Here is a 15,073-nt window from a genome sequence, read left to right as displayed (position 1 = left end):
ACAGTGGGGGGGTGGGGGTGGGGTGGGGGTGGGGGGGGTGGGGTTGGAAGGTTGGATGGATATCCCATCAGTGATATATACAGTGCTTAACAAATTTATTAGACCACCTGTCATATTTGTCTCAGAGACCATCCAGCATCATGAAGTGCTTTAATGTGGACTCTTTCATTTTTAGTGAGCTCTCCACGTTTTACCATTTTGAACAGGAATGAGGAATTTCAAACAGAATTCACCTTTTTATACCCAAATTTGAGCTGGCTCACTGGGCTTCTCTGAGAGTCAGAAATTAATCAAGCATAACATTCAACCACTAAAACTCATTTTTCTGTTCAGGAATACAAGTAAATAATTATAATTTCACATATTAATCAAGAAATAATAATGTGCTTTACTATTTTTTCCGTTTTTGTTTTGTTAAACAGTAAATTTAAAAACTCACGGATAACAATATTTATTATATTTCAGCATTAAAAATATCATTTTGGTTAAAGAGCTTCTACCTATTAGAGTACTAACCACTGCAGAAACATAAAAAATGATTTTGGTAATTACCAATGCTGTTAATTTAGGGCAGCTGTGGCATAAACCTTACTTTGGGTGGTGGTCTAATAAATTTGTTAAGCACTGTATTTTTTTGGATGTACAACTGCATAAACTCCCAGAGAGGGAGCACAAACATGAGCAGAATCCTCAACTAAGAGGCATTTTTTCTTTTGCAATCTTTAGGTGTGACTTAACTTACCATGAAAACATCAGGTGTGCCCTTTTGATGTGCCTTCCCTACAATTTAAAAAAAAAAAAAAAAAAAGGAACAAGCAAGACTCAGCCTATTTGTGGACCTTAAGCTGACACAGAACGTTTGTTATTATTTAGCTGCTAGTTTTGTTTGCTGTGATGCTGTTCAAAACGTATGTAAGAGAGCAAGAGAGCAGTTTTGTTGCTGTTTGTTGCTGTTTGAAGTGTGAAAGCAGATCTGACTTCAACATCCGTGAGTGAGACTTTTCAAAGGAAACCCACTTGACATTTGTCAAGACATCTGGCTACATCGTCCATGATGGTCGTGTGTTTTGTGAATGATTCGGACAACAATGTGAAATAATTTGAATCAAGACTGATGTAGATTCAGCTTGACATTGAATGCCCGGCTTTAGATGGTGTATCTGATTTACTAAACAAACTCTTATTTTGTTAGCTGGTGGATACTGTCTGTTAAAACATACAAAAAAATGTGCTTAAAACTAAGCAAAGGGTCAGTAGTAACCATAGACACAAAAAAGTAGCACGACTGCAGCACAGTGTTGAAGTTGCGAAGTAACGGTGTTCTAAGTTTCAACTAAGTTTTGGAAATGGTTGAGTCAAGCCATACACAGTGAGGTTTCAAGCTGATTCTCACACATTTTTTTGAGTATTATGACTCAGACCAAAATGAAGCCTGATTGTGGGCGAATTGTTGTGCAGTGTACGGGGGGACATGCTCACCAATCACAGCCTGATCGGATGCTCCCACTGCAGTGTGTGCATGCAGGATTGTAAGAGTGGCTTTGTTGGTACTTGTAGCTATTCAAGACGTCCATACAAGACAACCAAAATAAAGATACATAGATGCGACTTTCACCTCCATCTGTGGGGCTCTTCAGAGGTGACTTTATAGACATTTGTCACTGTTTTTGCCAAATCGACATTTTGAATACTCAGGTCATGCCAGACCAAAAAATGCCAGTGTTGTGGATGATTCAGCTGCATAGTGTGAGCTGAAATTTCACCACCACTGTTAAAAAGATTGAAACCCCAGAGCATGCCCATACTTAGTGTAGAAATGAACAGTCTGCTGTTAAATTTACTTTTGACCATGATGCATGATTTTGTAAAAAAAGAAAAAAAAAAAGAAAAAAGGGATACTACACAAAGGGTGTGGTACTGCACTGCAGGCCAACAATGCTGGGATGTGTTTATAGGCAGCAAGGAGGGACCCTGCTTAGTTCTTTCAGGGTGGATTGCATTGTAAAGTCTTTATTGTCCCTGAGGGGAAATCTTGTTTTCAACAAAAATCCACACAGACTAAAGACATCATGAAAATACACAAAAAACAGAAATATATCCATATAATACATAACTCCCATGGGTTTCCTGAAATGCCTACATTTGACTATATTTATCATACTCTTGTGAGGTCTGGATGTTGACTAAAGGCAAGAGGCGGCGACTGGACTCCTTTGTGACAACTTCTCCTTGGTGCATCTTTGGGTACCGTTGGCAAAATGTGTGTCTAATGCTGAAATGCTCAGTAGAGTGAGGTTGGGAAGGGTCAGTTGCCTGGTATGGCAACAGCAGCTGTGCTTTTAAGGGCACCTGGCATTCTTTCCTGGGCCTTATCCAGCTCACCACATACTGGGTGCCCAGGACCTGGTCAGCTGGTCCAGAGGGCGACTGCGTGCATCGTGGAAGAGGGCAGCTGAGAGGATACCTGGAAAGATGGGGCATGGGCCTGGTGCGGGCCTGGAGGATGGCCATTTGAGCCCAGAGCAGGACAGGACCAAGGCTGACGCGGCGCAGTGCCAAACAGGCATATGTCCCATACCTGACCTGACCTGATCTAAATTCGATGTTCTACAGATGGAGAAGCTGTTGGTGATACATGGACTCTGCAGTCACGCTGATCTGTTTGCTATGTGCTAAAATGTAAAAAAAAAATTGAGTTCAAGTACAGACATCAAGATTCAGAAGCATGCAGGGTTGCTTTTTTATAAAGATGCAAAAAGAAAATAAGAGTCATGATGCATGAGTTATTTGCCTCTAATGACTCTGCATGTCCTGTGATTCTGACCATTGCTTGTCTGCACAGCTATGCTGATACACAACTCAAATCTGGCTGAGATGGTACAGAAACAAAGTCAGTCCAACTTGGTCCAAATGAGTTAATATCGTGAGGCCTTGCCAGCAGTCCATAAAATGTCAAATGAAGGGCGACTCTGTCTAATTGCTCGTTTTTTTTAATCAGACCAACTGTCCAACTTTCCAAGATAGCCAATTTAAAATCATATGAAAATGAAAAATAACCGCAAATCCTCCAATTGGAAAAGCTAATTCAAATCCCAATTAACTGCCCCAATATGGGATATAGAAAATCCAATCATTTGGTAATTACCACCCAAAGCGCTCTGCAGTATCCCGCCAGCAAATACTTTGTTTATTTGAATGTGATACTCATCTCATTCAGGTGTCTTTCTTGTTAAAGTATACTAATTACTTGCAAAACCAAATTCAATTATCCTGCATGTTAATCTCTTTAACTTCAGTTTTCTGCAGCTTAAAATTGCAGTCCTCACTCTTACAGTCATCTCCACGCTGGCGGACTCAGTATCTAAGTGTGTGTGCTCGTGTCTTTATGTCTGTGTAAATATGTAAAGTGATCACTCATGGGAGCTAGAGCCATTGGGGTCTGTGTCTGATGAATGGCTCAATGGATTAAGCGGCTCAGAGATTGATTGGTCGGGCCTGGTTGTAACAGATTCATTAAAACAGTGATAGATCAGCGAGACCTGGCTGCAGCTGTTCAGCCTGGTTCTGGACAGCATGGCCTGGTAATGGACATCATCAGTCTGTCTGTGGTGTGGATCACAATATGTCTGTGAGCGTATGTGTGTGCGTATTGTACTCTTCACACATCTCTGTTCTTCAATCACTCCAAACAACCAGACGGGGAGACGGGAGTGTCGGGAGGTAAGTAGGGATAAGGAGGAAGGAGTGGAAGGGCGTAAACTATTTTTGGATTAAAAGCCCTGTTGATCTATTCCTGTTTTCAGCATCCCCACTCAATCTTCAGCTTTTTACACCGTGCCTCGCTTTCTTCCTTCCTCACCATCCCTCCCATCCTCAAAGCTTAACCAATTTCGCACTTGCTCACTGCTCGCCTCTTTTTCTTTGACTCTCTCTGATACGCAATCCCTCTCTGTCCTCATCTCTTCTCTGTTCTACTTTACCCTCCCTCTCTTTTTTTATATCTCGCCTTCTTTAACTAATTCTTTGAGAGTACTTTGTTTACCCTGGAACCCTGATAAAAACTTTGCCTAACATCCTCACTGATAGCGCAGGGGACGAGAGGACAAACAGACACAAACACTTATGCAAGTCTGTGTGAGTAAATTTGTAAACGGTTGTGAAATGTGGTTGTATTTTAGCAAGGCTTTAACAAATGAAGACTGTGCGGTAAATAACACCACCCACTCAGTCTTTCAGAGAACGTGGTGTCACTTAAACAGCTAATAACCAAAAGGGATGTATGTGTGCTTATGAATAACTGTGATTGGCATGTCTTTATATGTGAATGTGGTGAATGAGTGCACTAGCTTTACAAATACCTACACTGTATTAACTTTATTTATTCCTGTGTTTGTTGGATTTAGAGTTAATTTAAATGGTCCAGGAAACAGCAGCTGACTGAAATTTAGATTCATGACATCAGAGCAACCTCTATTTTCTGAAGAGGAGAATATCACACCACACTATTTCTGTACTGACTTTTGTTGAGCTGTCTGTGATAGCTGTTGCATAAAATCATTGATTTTGTAGCAGCTTTTTCACAATGTGTCAAGAAAGATGAAAGGAATTCTCTTTGTCTAACAGATAACATTTACAGTGTACGCAACTTTGACAAAAACATCAAGTTAAAGCCATTTATAATCTGAGCAAGATGCTGGTCTTCTGTGTGACTTTTCATCAATTTATGTCAAGTTTTCAGCACATGGACAAATCATCTCTTGAAGAAAACAAGGATTGGATTGATAATCATAGAGTCCCTTTATTGAGTCTCTATATAGCTCATTCAGTGAGAAGATCTCACTGGAGTCCTGTCAGAACCACCTGGGCGTCTGTTACAGTGCAAAAGTAAGCTGCATGAATTTGCAAGAGGTCAACAGCACAATTTACTGAGAAGGACTGATATGTCTCTATCATCTATGTATACTGATACACCGTCATCAACATCTCAGCCTTTATCAGCAAAAACAAAACGATATCTATGTTTTGATTCCACATTACATTTCTGCTTAAAGAGGTTTGCTCAGGCATGTCCACAGGAGAAGTGAATACAACTATGCTCTGGTATGGTGAGCGGAGTTATTAAGCGGTTCTCTTCATGCAGCAGGTACCCTCTTACTACTTCCATGTCGAAGCAAGTACAGGGTTTAAGTTGGTGTCTCAATAATAACAAAACATCCACATGGATGGACTGTTTCATCTGCTTAGAGCATAAGCAAATGCTGCAAAAGCAAAAGCAAATCATGCTCAGGCATAATATGACACAATCTTGCCTAATGTGGAAACAACCTCAGTATGATCAGAAATTTTTGAGTACATTGTTAACAAACATATTAAAGTGTTTGTTCCAGAGCTCTTAAGTATTAAGTAGGGCTGTCAATAGATTAAAATTTTTAATCGCGATTAATCTCACAAATTCAATAGTTAACTCAGGATTAATCGCAAATTACTTACACTTTTTTTGTCTGTTCTAAATGTACCTTACAGTACTATTTCTCAAGATTTAAATACCCTTATCAACACAAGTGGACAAAAATGCTTTCTTTATGCAAATGTTTGTTCATGTCAACAACCCAAAATAACAATAGATAAAGTCCAGAAAAGTCTCTAGTCTGAGCTCAAAGATACTGAAGGCTCCAAAAATATGCTGAGAGCATAACATGGTAAGCTCAAGCCCAACAAGCCACAACAGATGGAGATACTGACCTTAATGTAACATTACTGTATAATACCACAATGTAGAGTCAAACTTTAGACTTCTAGAAGTTAACTCCTCTGTTCTCAGCGGCTGAACATAGAACAACAGATCTCATTATCACACACGGACATAAAGAAGTCAAGTCTCTGCTGAGAGCTCAGCAGTAAGGCACAGACACATCTAATGGTGTTTCACTGTTCCGATGTAAGGTGGACACATCTGCTCTGCTCAAAAGAAAAAGCAAATAATTACTTAAAAAATGTCTGCTATTATTTATCATATTTTTCCTTTCAAACTAAAAAATGTAGTCCAAATGTAAAATAAATGCTGCCAGTAAGAAATGACCGTCATCAGTCCAGTAGATTTACTGGAATGATGTCAATAAACACACATGTGAAGCCTCTTTTCAAAACTCATGAACACACAAAGTAAAAGAAGTCTCAGTTGAGAACTTTTAAGGTGTACTAAGAGGACTTAACCATCTCTTCATTCTTCAGATCATAGAAGAGCTACGGATTTAATCTAAAACCATTTTTTTCTTCCTAAATAAAGGAGACCCACCGTCTAATAACACTTTCAGCTTATATTATGATACTCCACAGAGCTCATTCACTAACCTCCTGTCACACACCAGCCTCTGCTGCTCTGTCTCCTCCTCCTCCTCATGATGCAGCTGTACATTCACCATGCATCAGACAATCTCCTATAGGGACTGCAGAGTCTTTGACACTTTTGCAACATCTTGATTGACTGTTATTTAAATTTGGCGTTTATTTACAGTTCCAGTCGATCATTTTAGTAAGTTTCGTTTTTTTCCGAATACTTTGGGAATACGGGATGAGAGCGAATCTTTAGGAGACGTGATCGGACCAGTCAACACACCGGGAAATCCCCAGTATGCCGGATAGCGAGTCCATCCCTGCAGTGGTGTCTGAGTGTCTCCGTTGTAAACAAATCCAGCATGGAGGGGGGCAGCTCTCTGCATTAGCGGTGTGCATGGCTATATAAGACTCTACGAACTTCCTGTAACTCAGTTCATGTTGACAGTAGGAGAAAATAACTTAAGTCTTATCTGACATGATCTGAAAGCTGAACCTGTCATTCAAAAGTCTCTTCCCGGTCTGGCAAACTACGGGATGGGTCAAGGGTCATACAGAACGCGCATGTGTTAATCGTGCGACAAAAAAATTAGCGGCGTTAAAAGTAATTTGAGTTAACGCGATATTAACGCGTTGACTTTGACAGCCCTAGTATTAAATAATTCGAATGTGAACAAACCACTATAATAACTCATAATATGATAAGTACCATTATACTGGGTTCACAAAACAATGCTATCACAAGTTCCCATTTTTCTAAATGAATGAGACTAAATCATACTGAGGAGATATTTATGATTCTGCTTTTTCCAGTTCGCTTAGGTAACTTTTATCTAATTCTCTTATGCTGCACCATGTCGTATGTGCTGTTTCAGTTTCTTGCAATATTTGCAAATATTTCTCATTTGTTTCCCATTTACCAAATGTCTACACTCCTACTATGAAACAACAAGCATTATCATCTTCAAAACTCCTCACTTGCCTCAGCCAATTCTTTATTTCTCTCTTCTTCAGCTACTGAGGTTGAACAAGGGAAGCTCGATGCAGCTGGCATTCTATTCCAGTTTAAGTAAAGAGAATTTTACCATACATATACAGTATGTCAAAATGATTTAAATTGTCCATTTTTGTATCAAGGGTTACATAAGTGCTATTGCCTCACAGCAAGACAGATCCTGGTTCGAATCCTGGTCTGATGGGTCTAATGCAGGGTTTGCATGTTTTCCTCACACATGCATTGGTTGTCTCCAGGTACTCCAGTTTCTTCTCACAGACCTAAGACATGCTTGTTAGGTAAACTGGTGACTCTAAATTGGCCATAGGTGTGAGTGTGAGCACATCTGGTTTTCTGTCTCTGTATATCAGTCCTGTGATTGACTGGTGACCAGTCCAGTGGGTACCCTGCCTCTTGCCCAATTACAGCTGGGATAGGCTCCAGCCCCCTGTGACCTCCTAAGTGATGTAAATACTGTTTGGATATATATCTGTATTAGGGCAGTCAATATTTATCTACAGTCCTATTGGAATTTCATTTGTTATTTTTTAACAGATTTCGAATTATATTTGAATATTTATGCACATTTTTTAATATGTAAAACGTCCAGTTGCTTTAATCACTATGTAGTTACACATTTGTCCACTAGAGGACCCTCAAATATTACATTACAGATTGCAATGAAGAAATAATGAGCTAAAGGCAAAAGTAGTTAATGTTATTTTTTATGTACTTTTTTAGTGCAAACACCTGCCCCATTTAGAGGCCTTTAACAGGTATTTTTGGCACTGATGGTCAACTTTAAAATGAACAAAAGGGTTAGAAATTAAATGTCAAAGAAAAATAAATTAAATTGCGCTGCTTACAGCGGTGATGACATTTTGTTTATAATGACCAGGACATCAATAAAATATTGGTACTACCTTGTTTCCTACATGTTTTTACATAAATATAGGAGGCAATCCACGTCTTCTGAATCAAGATCACAGCGTTTTTTTGTTCACTATCGTTGCAGCCGTGGAGAAAACCCTCTCTGCCCTGACGGAGATGCCCAGGATGCAAAGGTAATGGCATGCCTGGGACAGAAGAGGATACCTGGACCGGAACGTTTTGCACTACGGCAGCGGGTTATTGTGGGTGCGTCGCGGTTTTACTCTCATACATCAGCATCTCTTGATGTAGCGAAGCCTCACTTGCCAAATCACCACCAGAGTGCACCATCTTGGCGATAAACATCCCCAACGGCAGCCGTTGGCGCCTCTGTATTTTGGTGTGAAAACTTAATTGTTCATCATGTCACTCGCCATGTGACGTTCTTACACCTACATATGGGTGAAGTAGAGGCCAAGGAGAGATGGGAGAGCCTTGAGAACAATTATAAGCAGCAAAAATATTTTAAAAAACCCACATTTGAATAGTAACTTCAGCTTTTGAACACCGAGGTTTTTTAACATTCAAATTAAATTCGAACCACGAAATCCGTTCCAACAGCCTTAATCTGTATCATTTTGATGAACATGAATCAGAGCACATGAAGCCTGAATAGATTCTGAACTTGTTGTTTTCTCTTTAATTAGGGATCATTCTGTAACTTAACACAGTGACAAGCTAGTGTAAATGCTCAGGTCAGGTGTCAAACATCATCACTGCTATCCACAATTCTTCACCTATGATGCTGTCATAAAAACTTCTTACTCGAATATCTTCATGTAATGCTTTTCTGTTGAATCATATAACTTTTTGCATTATAAACATACAACAGTGTTCTTTTACTGAGATCAGCAGGGCAAGAAGCCACATTGCCTGCTGAAGAAGAATTAAAAGCTGGCCACAATACACCCATGTTTATATGCTTTGGAATAAAGAATAATAACAATAGAGCTGAGATAATTCAATGTTGGAGTCTGCCAAATATTAAAGTTTGGGTTGACACAGTTATTTGGAGATGTTCATATAAACTCCATTATTCAGAAAGTTTCACAAGCCTTTTATAGGGACAGCAAGAGCAAACCAGTTAAGTGGACCAGCTGTTCTGCCTCCTGAGCCACCCGTCAAAACTCAACAGTTTCTCTATTTACACCATGACAGAGAATTTGATCCATATTGTCCTACATACACAGGCATACGCCTGATTTGACAAATCAGGCACACCTCTGACACCATCACCCCTCTCTGCTCGCCTCTTTCCCTCTTTTATTGAACATATTTCCCCTTCCTCAGCACCTCATCATCTCTCCTCCTATTTACTCATCTTTTATCTTTCCTCTGTTCCTTAAATCCAATCTTTCCTCTGGCCGCCTTGCCTCATCATTCACCAGGCCTGTTCTCCCCTCTTCAATCTCTCCTTTTCTCTTACACCTCTATTGCTTCAAATTAACATCTGCTGACTGGCCGGCTCCTCCAATAACCTGTTAGAACTGGCAGGAGGCACGGACACGCACAGACAATCAGTGTGTTCACATGCACACTAATGTTTCATTTATATCCAGAATACTCTAAACGCTGTTCATAAAAAGCCTGAGAATATCCAGTATGGGCTGATATGAGCTGGCATATGAACTGTGTATCCCATTGGTTTGCTCAGTCTAGAGTCTTAAAGCCTCCTACATTTTCACACAATTATGGCTATTAAAATAAAGCAGCACTATTGAACACCAGGAGGACTGTAAAGCGTCTGTTACCATGTAGCAGGAGGCTTTAACTGAAATATAAGCCTTATTCTGAATACTAATGCTGATAAATAGTGAGTGACGCACGCTCACACACAGTGTTAGGTTGCATGGTGTGTAGCAGAGGTGATAAGGGACATCCGTGTGACTGACAGGATCATTAAAACCACAAGCACCATGCTACTTATCTGCACACTTGACATCCCATCCAGCATCCCACCTGTGTTTTGTGTGTGCTCGTGCATTTTAGCTCCTTAGAGCAGATGAGATGATATCCCTGCCCAAGTATCTATGTGAAGATGTGTGGATTAGTCAGCATTGACAGCATATCAACTATGTTTTAGCATATATCCTCCACAATAACAAGGCTGCTCTCCATCCAAATTATCCCATCTGCCACAGGCTCTCATTGCTGCAAGGCACACTTGATGCACACACACAACCAGAATGCATGGTTGAAGCAATGATCCTCTCAAAACATACTGTGAAAGACCCACCACTACAACCTCACTGAGCTTAAATATCCCTAATAAACTCACTTTATAAGCAGTGTCAACATTAAACCAACCAATAAACAACAGAAATCCAGTGCCTTAAATGTTAGCAGTCAAAGCATCTATTACTGGGTGAGAAAATGATCTGATATAGTGACATAGAAATGTTTAAATCAATTATTTGTGCATTTTCACTCGATTTGGACAGATAAAACAGCCAATTACAGAGCATATGGAGCCTTAATTGGTAGTAGGTCTACTCTTTATACATAGAGACTTACTAATGTTTAGAGTAGAGCTATTTGAGTATGGCAAAAAGCAAAAACACAGCCATTTTGATTGATATTTGATTATTGTACATGACTGATTGATTTTATGACATCTGCATTTCTGTGTGAATTTAAATGATCTAATATTGCGTCATCATTATATTGCATTTAGAGGCAGCCCCATCTGTGAAAATATTCTTTCAGTTATTCTGCAATGTTACAGGTTCAATCAAGTTGATACATAACATACTAAGGCACGGCTGCGGTACATCATCCTGGTTTGCGCCATGGCAGTGGGGTGGGCAGGGCTGGGCCGCATCCCAAAACCAAGCCATGATAAAGCCCATGGTAAAGAGAGATATAGGAGGAAGATCCACACAGCAGTATGGTCAGCATGTAACAACCACTGCATCTTTAATTCTTGATCTGGTCAGTTTATGAAATTCTCCTAAGCCAGGGCTCGACAGTGCGAGCATTTCACTCGCATTTGCGCCTAATAATAGGTGTGTGCGAACTGTAAAAAATATTTAGGGGCACATGTGCGCATTAAAAAATCAGCCGAAGCAGCCGAAGGAAAGATCCATGGAGGAGAGATGCCTCGCTTGGGGCCTGTGTAGCCATGGCAAGATGTCGTGGTCCGTGCTTATTGTCTCATGTTAACGATATGTTGGACAGTTCACCGTCTCGCTGGCTGCTCATAATGCCCTAATGCTAGAGCAGAAACCCCAAGACAGTGTTTTTTCATTGTTTATGTGGAAAAAAGACCGGCTGAAGGAGCTGGATTTCCCCGTTTCGTCTTCTTCTTGGTCGCTGTTTGTTTGTGACAACAGCACCCCTAATGGGCAGAGGTTGTAGGTGTTCAGATGGTTTGGTCCGTTTGGCCAAGAACAGTGTGAATGCAAACGAAGCCAAAGCAAAGTGCAACAGTGCTGCACTACACGCAAAAATGAAACCTATTAGTCACTTAGACTGACTCTGACTGAAATTGCTAAATTTAAAGTAACAAAATTAGTAACATTAAAGACAAAATTAAACTGCAATTCTTTTTCAAAACTTGATGATTTTACCTTTCTGTACATTTTGTACACAAATTCATTAAATAATTTTGCTTGTAAATGTCTATTTGCATCACATTTATTACAGAAAACACATTATTTGATCAATTTTCATTGTGCCCCAAAATTTCTTTATGTGCTCCTAATTTTTTCAACTTAGGAGCACATGTACTCCTTGGGAAAAAAGTTAGTGCCAAGCCCTGTCCTAAGCCCTGATAATCTACACCAGAGTTCCTACACATGATAACAATCAGATGTATGCCTTTTAAGGGCTTTTTAAGACCTGAGCTGAGAAAAATTAATAGAATTTTTTTATGCAGAAAATGGTCAAAGATGAAAGTCATGTGAGATTTCTTGGTACATCAGATAGAGCTGTATCATCTGATTTAATGCACTGTTAATGAAATGTCAATTGATATAGGACAAAAAAGATCTTCTCAAAAAGAATGATTGAAATCAAATAAATGTAGGTAGAGAACCAAGACGGGATTAAAAACATGTCTAAGTTAAAATGCCTTCAAAAATGTAAGACCACTTCCTAGTTAAAATGCAACTTTTTAAGGCTTTAAATTTAAAAAGTCCAAGTTATGAATTTTCAAGGCTTTTTTAAGGATCTGCAGGAATCCTGTACACATTTGGGGAATGACAGATTCTCTGGCTTCGGGCACATCCTTAGCGCCTATCCGAAGGCATTGGGGGAGGGGTGGTTTCAGTGGGGATATGAACAGGTCCTTTGGTTTTGAAAACCATCTCCATGTATTTTCAGCAGTATGCAGTTTTCTTTTGATTATTTATCTCCTGCTGAAAAATTAAATTATGAATGCTAAAGAAATGCAAATATTAAACAAAGCTCAGTTAAAGTTAGCAGAAGTTCAGCTTGCAGTCCAAGTAGGCAAGCCAAGAAAGCTTGCTGGAAAAAGTCAGAGGGAATATAAAGGAAGATAATCCAGACAGGGAGATAGCGAGGGGAAGAGAGGTACAAAAGTTGGTGGTGGATTGGAAGAGAAGTTGTGAGACTGTGAATATTCTGTAGGGGTGGGTTTGCTCTCTGTTCGTTGGGTGCTCCTACGCTCTGGCAAACACTTCAGATCACTGACAAGAGTTTATTTAAACAGACTTATCAGAGACACAAGCAAAGTTTTACAACCATGTGCTCACATTTAAGTGTGTTCAGTTGTTTCCTGGCGACTGACGACTCCAGGGAAACCCAGAAATTTCAGGGTTTCAGGGTGTGACTTTGGTTGTACTTGTCCCATCTAGTGATGTTCCTTTACCACTTTTACCTTCCCGATTTCGATACCAGAGCGTTGGGTATCTGGTACCAGGACTGATGGTGCTTCTGAAAACAGGCACATTATCCTTGAACCCATTCCATTCAGTCTGATAGGGAAAATTTGAGGCTGTGAAGTGTACGTTTGAATAAGTAACCCAGCTAGAATCAGACTCCATTAGTATTTGTACTGGTTTACCTGGTCTTTTCTCGAAAAGAGAAAAAAGTAAGAAGAGTCTTTGTGATAAACTGCTTTAGAAGGTGATTTGCGAACACCTGAGCCTTGAATACAGGTGGGACCTTGCAGTTAACAATGTTGGTAGAAACCTTTATAAGAGTAAAACTTTAGAGCCTCTGTTCTCCAGCCTTTTTAGCTCCTCTGCCTCCGCTTGTTCATTGATTCTCTACCTCTCATTCAATCCAGCGTCTGTGACTTTGAGTTTATTGTCTCTCCCTCAGGACACCTCTGACTGGCTTTTCTTTTGTTGTGTTCTTTGTTGTCCATTGACTTTTTTACTTATGATTGGAAGGGGATTTGAAGTCTGCATAGAGTAGGCGTACATTTGGAAAATGCTCTGTCAAAGTGGAATGCACGGACATCCGTCTTAATCCGTTTCATCATGATGTAAAACACGCCCGCAATTACATCCATAACTAGGTGGAACAAGTGGAGCATACACATGCAGGCAAACACTGCCGGCTTGTCGTCCTGACACAGTCCATGAGTCAGTTTCCTGTCCATCCTCCTGTCACTCCATCTCTCTGTCTGCACACTGGGGTTTTAATTATAGAAACAGAGAGGAGCCTCATTACAATGAGCAAAACAGAGAGAAGAGACCAAGAAAGAGATGGAAGAGACAGGCAAAGACAGGAGACAGAGATCAACAGAGATGACTGATCCCTATGCAGCTGAAATACTGAATATAACAATTCCAAACGCAAGCTGCCGAAGCAGTTATAAATCAAAGCACTAATTCATTAGCCAGGCCTCTCTATGCAAAACCACTGAGTACTAATTCCTTTTTGTATGATCATGTGTGAGGCTTCATATGGGTACAAAAAAGGATAACTGTAGAACTGATGTGTCTTTACAAGGTCAGATATCGTTTAACCTTGCAGGCACAAGGCTGCACATGATAACAGTTTTGAAACGTTTCATAAAAGCTGTAAAAAAGTGGTATTACTCAGTCTTCAAGGTTAAGACACAACTAAATGCATCAGGGATCCTGTTAAGTGACCTTCAGGATGATTATCTGCCTAACTTGTTTGTGGATGGTCTGAATATAAGCCTCCTACACAGCCTCATCTTTGAAAGGATCATCTCTAGCCACACTGTAGTTTCCTTTTATCATGTGAACAATTATTTGACTTTTGGGACGTTTACTCAACATCTGTAAGTGTTAGAGTTTAACTTTTGGCTAAAGTCTGCACGCTTCTGTATAAAATATTATTGTTGCTTGCTACATTTAGTCCGAATGCTTGCTCTATAATACTCTTGAGGAAAGACTGACAGCTTCTTATAAATTTAAGTCCCACTATGACTGATAAAACAGCCCAACTTCCACTGTTTTCCAGATCAGAAACAACTATAACAGCCAAACTAGCCATTAGATACTTGAGAGCAATCACAGATGGTCACAAAATGAGAGTTGCTGTGCAATAGTTGGCTGTTATTTGGGAAGTACTGAACACACTGCAGCTTCTGAAACCCATGTGCTGTTTTTTTCTTGTCTTTAAACCCAGTTTTTTAAAAAATAAATCTGTTTGGTTTTCTGCAAAGCTGCTGTAAAAAAGCTGAGAGCATTAAAAATAACAGGACTAAAATAAGATTAGTTTGTAGCTTCCACTGAAACTCTTCTGCACAGTTAACGAGTGTTCATATGGCACCAAGAGTATCGTTCAGAGTGGGACATATTTATTTAACTAGAAACACCAGATAGACTGATTAACATATCCACTGCAAGAGATTTTTTTCACAGCCATATGGGC

General features: G+C 39.8%; 1 protein-coding gene across 2 annotated transcripts in view; it reads right to left on the bottom strand.

The window, feature by feature from the left end:
• The window catches only part of sdk1a (sidekick cell adhesion molecule 1a), a 399,871-nt gene that overhangs the window by 170,462 nt on the left and 214,336 nt on the right, over positions 1-15,073 (bottom strand). The window lies entirely within an intron of this gene.

This window comes from Cheilinus undulatus, linkage group 4, assembly GCF_018320785.1.
Source record: "Cheilinus undulatus linkage group 4, ASM1832078v1, whole genome shotgun sequence".
NCBI classification, from domain to species: domain Eukaryota; kingdom Metazoa; phylum Chordata; class Actinopteri; order Labriformes; family Labridae; genus Cheilinus; species Cheilinus undulatus.
Note: the sequence above shows the minus strand (reverse complement) of the source record. Positions and strands in the feature narration are given on the sequence as shown.